We start from the raw sequence: 11,710 nt of genomic DNA, 5'->3' as shown, positions 1-11,710 counted from the left end.
GATTACCTTTGTTACTCTTATTAAAGTACTTAAATCTCTTATATTAGTTGTTTATTGCTGTGCAACAAATTACACTAAAATTTAGTGACTTACAACAGCAGTAAACATCTATTATTTCACGCAGTTTCTGTGGGTCGAGAATTTGGGAGCAAATTAACTGGGAGGTCTTGGCTCATGAGATTGTAATCAAGATGCCAGCTGGAGCTGCTGTCATCTGAAGCTTCATGGGGATTTGAGGATTTGCTTCCAAAATGGCTCCCTCGCATGGATAGTGAGTTGGCTCTGACCGTTGGCAGGAAGCCTGCATTCTTTGCCATGTGAACTTTTCCATAGAGCAACTTCAGTGTCCTCACTTGAAGACATTGGCTTCCCCCAGAGCAAGTGATCCAAGAGGCAGCCAGGTGGAAGCCTCCGTGTGTTTTATGGCCTAATCCTGAAAGTCACACGCCATCATTTCTGCAAATTCCTCTTGATAATACAAGTCAGCCTTGTTTAATGTGAGAGGGGACCACACAAAGTCATGGATAACAGAGATGGAATCATCTTGGAAGCTGCGCACACAGTCTTCCCTCTGGACCCTTGTCATTAACATCTCTCCCACACAGAAAATGCACTTACCCTGTCTCAAGATGCCACATGCATCTTATCCTTTTATAGTATCTTCTCGAAATCCAGTGTTTAGCCAGCTAAATCGGATGTGGATGTAGATACAGGTCCTAGATTACAGTTTCTGTTCATCTGAAGACCTGTGAACTAAAGAGACAAGTTATCTGCCTCATACACCCAACATACAACGATGGGACAGACATAGGATAACCACCATAGACAGTTCCATTTGAAAAGGTGATAAAAGTGATCACTAGTCAATATTAATTCTGAAATCCAGTTGAAATTTTCTTGATTAGAAATTTTCTCAACCCAGTCCTGCTCTTTTCCTGGAATAATTAATTCCCCATGGCTCTTGAGTCGCCAATGTTTGCAGCTGAATGGTCTCTCTGTGTGCTTCCTGCCTGTGAGATTGTGGGTCCAATACTGCGTGTCTTTTTATATTGTTTCTGTCTCTTTCAGTCCAAGTCAGTGTTATTTCTTCCAGGGCAATTTTCTTTTTGGGGATTCACTCCTTTAGGCAGAAGATACACACACAGGAGTTTCTTTATGATCAGCCCTTCTTCATCTTGATTTTCAGCTAAGCTTCTTAGGAAGATTCACTGTTTAAAGCATCACTTTAGATCTCCCTGAGGTATTAACAAAGGATTTTTATAGCCACACCCTTGGCTTCACACTTAGATACTATTTTCCTGACAGTGCCTAGGATTTTAACTTTTCCATGGAACCATATCTTTTATTTTTACTAACCATAATTTAAAGTTTATATACTATTAATTTTATTTTTACATGCTGTAGAGTGAACGAATCTGTGTCATAACTAATAAACATGTTCACTTTGGGTACTTTACCATGTAAAGGTATTGTGTGTGGCTAAAGAAAGTTGTGTTATGTGTATTCATAGTCGTACTCTGCTAAAATGCTTGTATATGACAGTTTTCAGTTACCTATGGAGCCATATCTTAATTTTAGCATTGTTTTTCATCTGGAGAGGCTGGAAAATTTCAAAACCTGGCTTCGTCAAGTTCTGGTTTTTTTCCGTATGAAAGTTCTTTGTCCAGCTTCTCTTGTTCCTGTTGTATTTTAAATATGAGCTGCAAGAAGAGACCAGGTGACACCATCAACTCCCCGGATGGAAGTCTTCACTAGATCACTCAGTTCATTAGGGATTTTTGCTATTTTCCACTTTATTTCAGGCAGCAGTATGACTACTTTCAATCACTACACAACAAGGGTTTCCTTTCTCTGGTTTTCAGTAACATTTTCTTTTGTTTCCTTTAAGCTCTCACCAGCAACTTCCTCAAAAGCCATCCAGGTGCTACTGAAATTCACTTCGAGTCTCTTTAGGTTTTTACTAACACCCTTTTTAAAGTCCTTTAGCTTCTACCTGCTGCCTGGTTCTCAAGCCACTGCCACAGAGTTTTTAGGTTTTTATTAAAGCATCACCTCCCTTCTAGTACTAAAATTTATACCGCTTGTCTATTATAGGTGGAGAGCCAGAGAGAGAAAGAGTAATTAGGGGGATCATTTTATAAACTACATAAATGTCTAAACTATGTACTGTATACCTGAAACTAATAATAAACTATAAATAAATAAATAAATAAATAAATAAATAAATAAATAAATAAATGATAGATAAATAAATAAATAAATAAGTAAATAAATAAATAAATAAAATTGTCCTAAAATTTGGTTACTTAAAACAGCAATAAACATTTACTATCTTAGACAGCTTCTGAGGATCAGGATGTAGGAGAGGATTAGCTAGGTGGTTCTGATATAGATTCTCTCATGAAGTTGCAGATGAGATTCTAGCTAGGGCTGAGGTCATCTGAAGGAATCCACTTCCAAGGATGACTCACTCACATGGATTGCAAATAGGTGCTAGTAGTGGACAGGAAGCCTCAAATCCTCATCACATAGATATCTATAGGACTACATCAGTGTCCTCACTACCTGGCAACTAACTGGCTTTTCCCAGAGCAAGCCATAAGTCATCCAAGAGAGAGAGCCACACGGAAACTAGAGTGTCTCATATGAACCAGCCTTGGAAGTCACACATCATCTCTTCTGCAAGAATATATGTATCACCCCTATTCAATACGGAGAATGACATACAAGGGCATGAGTAACAGGTGACAGGGATCACTGGCCGCCGCTGTGGAGGTTGAGTACCACACCTACGTTTCTTACTCATCACGTAAAGCTGCATCTCCTAGATCGCTAGATTGTCAATTAGTAAAATGAAGATACTAGGATACTTGTCCCCCTTCCTCTCTGCTGCTACCAATCTTTCCCGCCATCCAGCTGTTGCTACTGTCATTTACTTATTTATTTCTTGCTAAGGCTAAGAACGTTTACAATCTATTCTGAAACCATAATTCCTATCCGTGCTTTGTCTGTCAGTTTATTCTAGAAATCAAAATCAGTAAATAGCATTCATATTTTTATAGTTCTGTAACTAAGTATTACCATAGAACCAAGCAGTGAGCAATTCCCTTGTTTCTTTCTCTTTTGTTCCAAAGTCTGATTCCCATGCTATGCAAAGGATAATGTTTAAATTCATTCCACTGCCTTCTAACTCAACAGTTGCTCAAAATTATGCCATTTCTTAATTTCTTTTTTATTTAAACCATGCCTTTGCTTGTGTAATTTTCATTTCCCTAAAGTTCACTTATCCATCTTTTTTTTTTTACCATTTATAGAAGAAACCTATGCCTTCTAAAGACCTCCTTTCTTTACCTTTTCTATTAATGACCTATTAAGTCAGTCCGATTTTTCTGATATAGCAGAATCTTGATTAAAATTTAACAGTTTTTCTTGGACAATTTGATTATAATAAAATTTTACTTTTGAATAAAAATTTATGAAGTAGAATTACAAACCTTTAAAAACTATGGAGAAAATGTTAATCCACTTCAGCCATATCATCCTTACTTATTTTTAATGTAACGCTAAGCATAAAGATAATGAAAAGAATCTTTATGAACCATGACAGACTGATAAAGAAGTATTCCTTATACTGGTAGTTCTTCGGATTTTTGGATTCCACGAAACAGTTAATTTTTAAAAATAACATTTGGATCAACACTAAGTTGCCATCTTTTACACTGCCCAGTAGGAATAGTGGTGGTGGCAGTGCTAAAATCATTGTTATGAATATATCTGTTCTGTGCTTTCAGCCTCAAAGAACAAAAAACTCAGCTCAAACTGGCCTAAATAATAAATGAAAATCCAAGGTAGAATAACTTTCGGGGTTGGTTGATCTGGTTTTCTCATGAATGTAGGATAGCTGCCTTCACTTGGAGGTACCTACGTTTTCATTTGTGACCAGTGAAAACAGATTCACAACCAGAAGACTTTCCAGAAATTTAAGAAGGAATGTTCCAGACCACCCTCAAAACTTTCCCTCCTGCCTCAGTGGCCTGGATCATGGCTCTCCATGACCATTTTTGAGGCTGCCACTCAGAAGGAGATTTATTCTAATTGGCAAATGCCAGTAAGAGTTTGCTCTTGATGCTGGAGGTGAGGCCAGTGTCTCCTAAATCGTATGAGCTAAATGGGAGTCTAGAAACTGAATATCTGAATTCTCTTAAGAAAATGGAGAGACATGTGAATTCTGGGTAGGCTTTATACATTTAAACTATATACATTTTTCAGTGGATGGCTTCGATCGTTTCTGAATTCTTTAGGTTTGGAAGTTTTACAATGATGCTTTAGGGTATCGTTCCCTTTCCTTTATCTTTCTTGGCACCTAATAGGCTATTTCAGTTTGAAGTCTTGTGTTTTCTTTCAGCTACAAGATTGTTCATACATTATTTCTTTGTTAATTTTTCTCTGTCGAGCCTTAGGTCAATTATCTGATTTGTCTTTGTGAAGTAAGTGACAGCCTCTATTGAATCCCCAGTTCTGACCCCTAGTTTCAATCCATATATTCATCTTTTCATTAACTTATCATTTACTGCAACTTTGTTAAATCCTATTAGATAGCAGGCACTGAGCTATGTGCTAAAGATACAAACATAAGTAAGATATTTTCTCTACCCTCAAAGGGCACACAGTCTAGTGGGAAAGATACACTTTTAAACAGATGCCATGATATGCACCACACTGTAGTTGAAATGTGTGCAGAACAGAGTACCAGAAAAGGAGTGGACTATTCAACTGAGCAGTGGACAGAAAAGACTTCTTAGACAAGGTGATACTTAGGCTGCATCTTGAAAGATGAGCAGGTACTCACCAGGTCAAGGGTAAGCAAGGGAGTCAGGCCTTTCCAGGTGGGAGAAGCAAAGTAGATAATGTCTCTGGAGAAACTTCAAGACATTTAAAATGGCTCAATCATAGAACCGTGGTGGTATAGAATGAGGAAGGAGAAGTAGGCAGGACTCCAATCATGAAATATCTTACATACTAGGCTACAGAGTTTTGACTTTATCCTGTAGGTAATGGGATTCCATTAAAGGATTTTCATCAGGTGACTGGCATAATCATAATTATGTGTTAGATTATACCACACTGGTTTTGGTGCAGAAAGTGGATTGCGGCATTGGAGGGCAGGAAACCAGCTACAATACTATTATTATATTTCAAGTGAGGGGTAACGATTACATGATCTGATAGGAAATTAGAATATGCCACTCCAAAATTTGTCACTCTGGCATAAAGATTATTTTGAGCCGAAGGCGATTGAGAAAAGAGCATGGGATGAGCTCTCTGCCTTCCTCCTCTCTACCTGAAAACAAAGTAATAAACTCCCCTTGTGAAGAGGTTCCCCCTCCCCTTCCTGTACCAGGGAGAGAATAACAATCTTCACTGGAGAAGAGATGGCACTGAAAGACAGTCTACACGAACAAAGCTTACTTACTAGTCCTATCTGCCATTAGTTTCCCATATTCATTTGCCTTTCCGCACTTTGCCATCCCTAGATGTTCAAAGTTCCTGTCCTTTTTCTTGTCACTCCTCTTTAAATGTGTCCTCCTTTTTCAAATGGTGTAAAAGCCTCCGAGACTGGCCATTTCTTTGGAAGTTTTATTTTCTTTTTATGAAGACCTCCTGACCCCACTCCATCCCACATGAAACTTTCAACATCAAGTAAATGTGTAAACCTTTTCCTCTGTTAATCTATCTGTCGTTAGTTTATTTCACAAACCTAGTGGAGAACCTAAGAGAAAAGAGGACAATATTTTCCCCTACAATCTGAAGTTACAGAAAAGAGGAAGAAGAAATACGAATGATGTGATGAAGGTTGCATTAATGGAACTTAATTAGATGTGGATGAGGAGATGGGATAAGGAAATAGCCAAAGTGACAATAAAGTTTCTAGTTGAGTGAGTGCCTGGCCATTTACCGAAGTATCAAATACAGGAGGAAGAACAGCAAAACATTTGGAGAGAAGATAATGTATTTTTTGTGTGTGTGTCATATTTAATTTCATATACCTTGGGACATCCCTCAGCTATCCAATGGACAGTTGTATGGGCTTGTGTACACACACACACACACACACACACACACACACACACACACCCCCTTATGGAGAACAGGAAAGGTCACTGGACCATAGATAAAGATTTCTGGTGAATTTAGCGTATGCATGTTAGGCAAAGGTAAGAGAGTTGACAAGACTACCCAGGGATTGCATAGAAAATAAGAAAAATAAAGGACCAAGAACAGACTTCTGGAAGCGCTAACACATAGTAGATATCTGATCAATTTATTTTCAATAAGTGAATTTTAACATATATGATTCGCTTGACCAGTTCAGAGTATAAACTCTGTCATATTTTTTCCCAGCTAATTCTTGCGTTCTCACATGCCCTTATTAGCAACAAGTCTAATACCTACCCCAGAAGACTCCCCCTAATATCTTAATTTGGGTATAAATCTTAATCAGTTTCTTCCCAGGAGACTTCCTAGCCCCACTAATACCAGTGTCTGACCAGTTGCCCAAGCCCAAAGCAAAAATCCGGGAGTCCTTGTTAATTCCTCTTTCCCTTTTATTCCCCACCACATATTCAATCCATCGGCAAGTCTTATTGAGCCAATATTGAGGTAAGAAAATGAGCCAAGAGGAATGTATCTGGTGGAGAAGAGCATTCTGGGCAGGTGGGAAGCAAGTTCAAGGACTATTTCAATGTGGCTAGAAATCAGTGTTCTGAGAGCAAGAGGATTGGTTAAGAGATGTGGCTAGAAAAGTAACTGAGGCCGAATCATCACTCCCCAATGCCAAGGGCTTCGAAGGTCCTTGAAAGGACTCTGGGTTTTGCTCTGAGAAAGAGGGAGCCACTGGGGAGCTTTGACTAAAGCAGAAAGGGGTGGTTCCTTCTAGAGGCTCTGAGGAGAATCCATTAAGCTAATTACATTGGCAAAGACCTTTTCTCCAAATAAGGTCGCATGCTGAGGTTCTGGGTGGGCATGTATTTCAGGGAGCCTTTATTCAACCCACCACAGGGGTGTTTGAGTGATTCAGACCAAGGGTATTAGAGTGATGAAAATCTTAGACCTCAGATTCTAAGGTCCCTGAAGGCAAAGAGAAGGTATATCTGTTTTATTTACTTTGAGTCTTCAGGCCCCAGAACAATGCCTGGCACATATGAGGTTCTCCCTAAAAGTTTGTTGAAATAATCTGCATTTTACCCTCCACCTATCAGTCCGGGGTCAGGAAACTCCCTTCCTTCCCTGAAGTATGGCCACCTCGCTCAGGCCTTTTTCCAGGAAGCTGTCAACGAGGTCTCCAGTCACTTCTCCAACCTCATGTAACCCTGACTGTCTCTTGTCAAGTGAGCTCTTGTGGTGTTAGTTAAGATCTGTGCAGCCCCTCTTTGACCAATTTATCAACTCCCTGCAGAGGTCAAGTTGCATTTCCTACTTTGCATTCAGCAAAACAAAAACAGTCAGCATCCTGTGGCTATAATCCCTTCACACTTGGATTGAGTAACTGTTGATTGATTGTCTGAATGACTCAAAACAGCCTAGAAAACTAGATAGAGATCTTTGACTTTCCCAACTGCCCCTGTAGCTAGAGACGGGGGTGTTTGTCTACCAGTCATAAATAGCTATGTCAAGTAATGACTCTAGTTGTAATCTGTGGTGAAGGTCCTGGCTCTCTCACTGTGGTTTCTCCCTGCAGAACCCCATTCCGTTCCTTAATTTCACCAGGAGCCCATGTTTTTGGTTCAGTATCATCATTCCCGGAGGCCCCTCTTAGATAATGGTTCTCAGACTTGGCTGCACATAGGAATCTCCCGGGAGCATCCCCGCCCACTGGCCAATAGATTGTTTTAATTCTCTGCCTACATAAAACTCAAGCTTTTCATTGTTAAAGAGAGTAAACTGTAACTTCAGTAGACCACAATACAGAAAGATTTTGTCACATAGACTGGTTTCCATTTAGCCAGTCAACTGTGTTTAGCTGTCTCCATCAGGATAGATGCATTTATAGAACTGGCTGTGCTTGGGCCTTCTTTGCAAGCAGCTTTAGACCCATAATGCACTTGGCAATTGTCTCCTTTCCTACTGTGCAGAGATGCTCTGCACCACGTGCTTCTCCACCCAGTTTACCATGGGCCCTTGTTCCTTTTGACGCATCATATTTCACACAGAGACATGATAGTCCAGGCAATTCTTTACCTCTTTGTATATTCTGTGCAGCTGTTCCCGGTAAGTAACCTCCAAAGCCACAGCAGTGTTCCTCCTCTGGCCATCAGAAAGGTAACATTGCTTTTGAACCAGTGTCTGCTACAACTCCTCCAGATCAACTGCATCCTGGGTATATTCGTTGGAAGCCTGTTTCACCTCTTCCAGGTGGACAAATTCCCTGAAAGAGGCACCATATTTTTTAATTATCTAGACAAGCAACCCTGTTGCTGATATGGCAGAGGTAGGCTCTGGGGTAATCACATATATTTCTTTGGATAGAAAATATAAGATAAGCCTAGTTCCAGCACATAGGGTCCTGTTACACCAATTTTAGGATAACTGAACTGGAAGAATTCCTCAGGGATCGGCTCATGAGAACTTTTCTTCCATATTCAGGAAGAAATGGTAGAGGAGCAAGACTTGGCTGCCCAGTATGAAAGACCCTTGTTGCCTGCAAAACCCTTGGGCCAAGGAGGCTACATTTTTCAGAGACCGGGCCACTATGGCTGCGAAGAGAGTGCCACTGGGACATCATGGTCAGCGAGGGTCCACTCTGTGGGCTTGACGCTCCAGTGACCTGGACAGGAGAGTCTGTCGCGGGGAGGAACACCTGGGGGCATTTTTTAACATACGAGTGCCTGGGGTCCCACCCTTAGAGATTTAGATTTCCTTTATATGGGGTGTAGCTGGGCATCTACATTTGTCAAATCTCCCCAGTTGATTCTAATACGCAGTAAAGTTTGAGAACAACTGTCTTTGTAGAGGCTTCAGCTGATATCGGTTATTGATTTTGCTGGGGCCTTTTGTTTCTTTGCACTGTTTTGTGTGGCAAAACACACACACACACACACACACACACACACACACACACACACACACACACACACACACACAATAAACTAGATAATTCTACAGGGAACTTCCCAACGCCAAACCCACATGTTGCCTTAAGAGCCAGCTGTAGCCACATGCAAATCACAGTCAGGGGTTATGAGAAGGAATTTGCCCGAAAGTAACCTTTCCCTTCCGAGCCCCCCACAACTTGAAATTTTACTGTTGTAACACTCTTATTCGTGCCTAATCAACAATCAGTGACCTGATATGTTTTCAAGAGAAAAAGCCAATGTAAAAGTTAAAGCAGCACCACAATATTTTCCTTTCACAAACCTTAAAGAATCCTTTTTAATTCATGTTTGTTTCTTAGGTCGAGGAATAGCTGGTTTTTCTGACCATGGCCATGTCTATCTTTCCTCAAACTCGTAATTGTAGCGGTTTCCAGTGGTGCACTAGGAACTCTGGTGCTTTAGCCCAACCTCGGATGTTGTTCGGAAGAGGAACGGGGGGAGGGGCGGGTCTGGCCTGGATCTACCTGGGGAATATTTAGATTCAGAAGCGATATGCAGAGGCTAACGTTGGGGTTAGTCCCTTTCAAGGTCTAGAGGTTCCCAGGGAGGACAAAACAACACTGTCAGCTGCTGCTTTCTATTCCTAATTCTACTTAGATACAATCACACACAAGTTAACTAACCAAGATATACTTTAGCAATTTTTAAATTGTTCCGGAAATTTTTAATTGTTCAAGAAATCATCCAGCACCAACTCCCAATCTCTCCCGCCTTCTCTTCCCCTTTTGCCCCTCACCCTGTCTCTCTCTTCTCCCCTCTCCTCTCTGTCTCTTTTCTCCCCTCTCCTCCTCTCCCTATCCCTTCCTGCCCCTCTCCTGCCCTTCCCTCCTCTCCCCTCCTCTCCATGGCTCTTGGCACCTCTGCGACACACACACAGGAAGGCTTCACTGGCCTCAGTTTGGGAGACACTGTGCCCTTGAAAGTATTTTAAAAGAATCACTGAAATAGCACACAAATCACATCGACCAGCTTTAAACTGGTTCTGTTCCCTTAAAGCAGATTGGTGATTAATACAACCCTTGCGCGATCTTACAGAGACAGCACTGCGCATGTGACCCCCTTTCCTCCAGCTGCACTTGGAACCAAAGTTTCATCGCTCCCCATGGAACCGAAGGATTGGGGCATGACCAGAACTTGCACACCAGAACCGTTTCAGAAGCAAGGGTCCGTTGTCCAGGAAGGTCAGGTGCAGAAACCCCTTACCGTAAAGGGCCAAGTTCCAAGGCCATCCAATTAAAACTTGCCCTGCCAGAGCTCCCACATACCTGTTCTCCCTAACTCCTTAAAACTCCGATTGGAAGCCGCAGGGGAGTTTGGGCTTTTGAGCACTAACTTTCTTGTTCTACCTTCATGGCGCAAGCAATAAAGCGATTCTAATTTCTCCATGTTCAGTGCGTGTCAGAAAGGATGAATCCTCTCTGTGTTCAGTTCCATCCCCTTAGGAGGCGCCCATGCTCCTCACCAACTCCAGAGAATCTGTGATATAGGGGAGGGTAGAAACTACCCACAGGAATTGGCATACACTGCACAAACAGAAGCACGAATCCTTTTATTTTCCATGGTTGCTCACTTGTTCTGAAGCTCCACTTTTACCAAAGACTGGAGAAACACAAATGTTCATTTGCCAGTTAATGCCAATCCAGTCAATTCCATCCTAACTTCCCTCAAAGCTTCTTCCCACTCCTTCCCAGTTTAAGTGCTCATCTTCATGAAATTGGTGGCAGGAGCGGGGTGGCCGGCTTGTGTGCTGGCCTTCCGTGATGGCTGCTACTGACCTTTGTGAAAACTCATTCAGACACCCAGAGTTGATATAAAGACTATTTTGAAGTGAAAAACATTTGAGTTTATTAAAGAGAAAAATCGCAAGCCCAAAATAGTGTCACTTGTGCCACGATACCAAACCTAGATTTAATACCTAATCTAATAATTACAGTTTCAACCTTTCCTAGAAATGTAATTTTAATCAACCAGTCTGGAATTTTCCCGTCAACACCAACAGAGGTCATCTGTCAGGTGACCTCTCTCTCTCCCACAAAGAAAGAAGAGGCAATCTGCATGACAAAACCCTTGCCAGTTCCCTTCCCCTCCCCCCAAAATGATGTCCTGGGTGAAAAATGATCCTTTCTTCTGCTAATAGTTCCCTTGCCCCACTGCTTCTTCCTGTGAAAACCTTCCAGTCGTGCAGCCCCTCAGAGCACCCTTCTAGTTGCTAGATAAGATGCTGTCCAATTCATGAGTCGCTTAATAAAGCCAATTAGATCTTCAAATTTACCCTGTCGAACTTTGTTCTTTAACAAGCAGAAAAAAACCTTGTTCGAATGTCCCTTATTTGGCTAAAGCAGAACCTCTAGAAAATACAGCTGCCATTGATCCCTCTCCAAGGGAATTTCCTGCAGAGTTCACCTGCCATGGAGACAGTTCACATTCACAAGTATCAAAAACCTCAACAGATCCTTCCATACTGTCATGTTAAAGCCCTGAGGCAACCCTCACCCCTTGGTTAAGTTTAGTCTATAAACCTTTTATCTCTGGCTATTCAGTGTCTTGCTCATCGCTGA

At 41.3% G+C, this 11,710-nt stretch overlaps 1 pseudogene; it reads right to left on the bottom strand.

The window, feature by feature from the left end:
* Positions 1-8,044: 8,044 nt before the first annotated feature.
* Positions 8,045-8,779, bottom strand: LOC120606466 (ATP synthase F(0) complex subunit B1, mitochondrial-like; annotated as a pseudogene).
* Between the last annotated feature and the right edge of the window lie 2,931 nt (positions 8,780-11,710).

The sequence above is a fragment of the Pteropus medius genome, unplaced genomic scaffold (genome assembly GCF_902729225.1).
Source record: "Pteropus medius unplaced genomic scaffold, Ma_sr-lr_union100, whole genome shotgun sequence".
Taxonomy (NCBI): domain Eukaryota; kingdom Metazoa; phylum Chordata; class Mammalia; order Chiroptera; family Pteropodidae; genus Pteropus; species Pteropus medius.
The sequence above is the reverse complement of the archived record's forward strand: the minus strand, read 5'-3'. Positions and strand labels throughout refer to the sequence as shown.